Genomic DNA, 3,584 nt, shown 5'->3' with positions numbered 1-3,584 from the left:
GACCCGCCACACAGGGTCTCCCGCGGCAGCAAATGCAGTGTCTCGGGCGTCTCCGCTGACAGGCAGCCCCGGGGGGGGGGGGCCGCGCCCACACACTGCCTCAGCGCCCCCGCGGGGAGTCGCGGCCCGCTGCCCCGCCCCGCCCCCGTTTACTGGGACCATTGAGACACATTTTGTCAGTCACAGTGCATCTGGTCTCTGTCTGAGCCAATCAGTGTCGGGAGGGCGGGGCCGGGGGGCCGGGAGGCTTGGGGATTGGCGGAGCGCAGCCTGTGCCCCAGGGCATGCCGGGAATAGTGGTGGCCCTGGAGCGGCAGACCAGGCTGAGCCCTCCAAGCCCTTGAAGTTGCGGGGAGGCTTAGCTTCAGTGTTTTGGCTGAGAACGCCCTTAAAGCTTAAAATAAAACCTGCTTGCAGGGTGTGGGGGGAGGGTGGAGGAGGACGCAGTTCAGCGGCCCCCGACCTCCCTCAGTTATGGTCTGTAGTGGAGGATTTGGGGCTAGAGGACTGATGAGTCCAACACCCCCAGCCCCAGCAGACTCTCCAGATCCCCACAAACTGCACCCCAGCCACACCCAGGATGCCTCTCCGCACTTACGAAGGAAATGCAAGCGACCAGGAGAAGGATCCGCACCAGGAGGTCTTCAAACTGCTCTACCACCAACTCCCACAGGGACTTCCCTGGGGGAAGAGGCGAGCAGAGGCCCCCCAGGATGAAGGTCTAGAGGATGAACGTGTGGGACTCCAGCCTAGAGCAGGAATGGGGTGATAGGCACCTTGATACCGACAGAAGGGTGGAGGGAACTTGCCAGGAGTCAAAAACAGGCTCCCAAAGTGATGGGCAGTTGTTCAAGGGCTGGATATCTCAAAGAGAAAGTGCCTGGAAACTTGTGCCCCCAGCCAGACTCTAACCTGTGGGGAGGGCCGTTTGTCCTGGGAGTCGTAGGGAGAAGGGAGTGGGGTACAGAGGAGACGGGGGTCATTGATGAGAACTCAGGGAGTCCAGTAACTTACCTTCCTCAGCCGGGAGCTCTACCCAGGGAAACAGAAAAGGACATATTCATTTGGGGTTCATTCTAATACTACCCCACCACCACCACCAGGACTTATGCCTAAAGTAAGGGCACCAAGCCACCAAAAGGGCACCTGAGGTTCACCAAGGTCATCCCATAAAACCTCCCCAAACTCTGAGTCTCAGGGCCCTCCCCTCCCCTGCAATCTGTACCATGAGCCAGTTCCTCCCTGGGGTACCCTGGAGGGAGCGCCCCTGTGTGCATCTGCGTGTGTGCATGTGTGTGTGCTACAGTACTATGAGAGGGCCCTGCCAGTCTCCCCCAAGGGACACTCACCATTGGGGCCGTATTTCTCCAGATGCCGCTTAACTTGGTCCGGGGTGAAGCCTATTGTCTCGCTTACCCCAAAATGGCCAAACATTCCTCTGTGGTCTTGGAGTGTGCGGCCTCCATTGTGCTCCCTTCCTGGGGGCCAGGGGGAGGTGTGTTCCTTCTAGGGGGGCCTTCCTCAGTGTGTCCACACGTGGGGGGCCTTCCTCAGTGTGTCCACCTGCCTGTTTGTCTGTGTTTCTTCCTTTTCTCTCCTACCCCCTCAGGTTTTTCTTCCTCCACGAAGCTCTGACCCCCGTCCCACTTGCAGCAGCCGGCCACCCCCCAGCCCCCCGCAGGTCCTTATGAGGGAGTAGGGGAGGCCAGGCTCCCCCCTCCCCCAGGTCAGGGATTGGCTGGCTGAGACTCCAGCAGGAGGGGTCAGGAGAGAGATATTTCTGCTGACAGAGGGGGAACAGTGGGGCTGCAGCCTGAGATGTCACTCACGAGGGAGCTAAGGTGGCTCCAGACCCAGGGGAGGGGGCAGGGAAAAACACTGCTTTCTGTCTTCTGCTATGACTCCTCCCCCAACTGCCTCGACTTCCTCAGTTACACTTAATTTCCTATTCCTGTTCTTTCCCTGAACTGACTCCTCTCAGACCTTCACATTCACTCCCCTGGCACCTCTTCCCAGTTCGCCCAACCTGACCCCGTTTCTATTGCCACAGTTCTCCTTCCTCCTCACCTACTTTACAGAAAAGTTAGCAGAGATACTCCAACTTTTAGGGGATCGAAGAGAAGAAGGACATCCTTTGAGGGCCAGAGGAAGTGGCTCTAGAGGAACAAGGGAAGTAGGGAGCGAGAGGGTCAAAGGGACAGGGCAGAAGATGGTAACTCTACCCTTGGGAGGGGTTGCCACAGCCATCAACAAGGGATTTAGTGTCCAGGCCCTGTGATCAAAGCCAGGACTGCCTGTCTCTCCCCTAAACTGCCCCCCATCATCGCTCTAACTGAGCCTCTGAGAACATGGCCTTCAGGGTTCCCCATTCCCGACAGGGAATCCCCCGCCCCCCGTACAAGAAAACGGGATACCCAGGCAGCTGGGTAACCCAAGAGGCTACAGAATGTGCTGATGGCAGAGAGGGAGAGATGTCTCAGGATGGGGGTACGGTCACCCCAAGTCTTGTATTGAGGGTCACCTCACCCCACACTGTGCTCTTTAGCCCAGGTTTACAGAGGTGGTGTGTGGTCTGCAATGCTCTCTGGTCCTGAGTATCTGTCAAAGGTACTGAGGTGTGCAGTTGTGTGCTCAACCCCACTGGAAGAGACAAGCGGAAGGGCACAAGGAGAGGGGCCTGGGGGCGCTGGATAAGGCAGAGGCTGCAGCCCCAAGGAATGGGCTCAGCAGGTCTAGGGGAAAGGACAGAACAGAGCCAGAGCTGGGGGAGCAGAGGGGCTGCAGGGTTAGAGGAGGGGTCTGAGGTGCAGTGGGAAAAGGGGTAGCCCAGAGGTGGGGGGGAGCAGCCAGGGGTGGGGACGGGGCCAGGGCTGGGTGCAAAGCCACAAGTTGTTGCTGAGCGGCTGGCCTTGGCGTCAGCTTCCTCAGAGAAGCAGCTGCTCTGAGCCCCCCACCCCCCGGCCCCACCCCTGCTTGGGGATGAGGGACTTTTGGCTCCTATCAGGGCAGCTGCTGGAGGAGCAGACAGGGTAGACAGGGTGTGGGTAGGAGAGGCAAGGAGGGCAGAGAGGCTCATGGAGAATCCTGGGAAGGTCAGTGAGGGGAAGCACATTTTGACCCTGTCCTCCAGCCCTAACTCCATCTCGGCCTGCTCCCTGAATGATGAGCCACGGACCTCGGAAAGGGCCTGGAGGCTGCTTGCTATTCTCGTGCTCAAGTTCCTCAGTAGACGAGAGACACAGAAGACGGCAGGCAAAATAAAGGGAAACCCCACTTTTGGGGAGTGGGTAGGTCAACAGGGATGGGGTGGCTGGCACTTAAAGATTTAGCTCCCCTCATACTCACCCCTTCTACTCCCTGAGCTTGGGGGGGGGCAGCCTCCAGGGTGAGTTAAGGGCACGGTGCTCCTCCCCTCCCTCCCTTCCCCCCCTTTACAGGGTTCCCAAACCCCTCCCCTGAATCAGAATCCTGCTGTGACCCATTAGTGGGAAGGGGGGTCAGACAATGGGATGTGTCCAGGTCATATCAACAGGCACCTCCACCTGGTCTAGCACCCACCTTCTCAGGTCAGAGCCAGGCATAGC

The 3,584-nt window shown here is 58.8% G+C and overlaps 1 long non-coding RNA gene across 1 annotated transcript; it reads right to left on the bottom strand.

Annotated features, from left to right (window-relative positions):
• Window positions 1-625: 625 nt before the first annotated feature.
• On the bottom strand, window positions 626-1,387 carry LOC119250733 (uncharacterized). The gene is made up of 3 exons (XR_005126416.2): window positions 1,350-1,387; window positions 1,015-1,032; window positions 626-681 (listed from the first exon to the last, which is right to left on the bottom strand). It is a non-coding gene; the product is annotated as an uncharacterized LOC119250733 (long non-coding RNA).
• Window positions 1,388-3,584: the final 2,197 nt, after the last annotated feature.

The sequence above is a fragment of the Talpa occidentalis genome, unplaced genomic scaffold (assembly GCF_014898055.3).
Source record: "Talpa occidentalis isolate TD23 unplaced genomic scaffold, MPIMG_talOcc4v2.1 talOcc4.18, whole genome shotgun sequence".
Classification (NCBI taxonomy): Eukaryota; Metazoa; Chordata; class Mammalia; order Eulipotyphla; family Talpidae; genus Talpa; species Talpa occidentalis.
The sequence above is the reverse complement of the archived record's forward strand: the minus strand, read 5'-3'. Positions and strand labels throughout refer to the sequence as shown.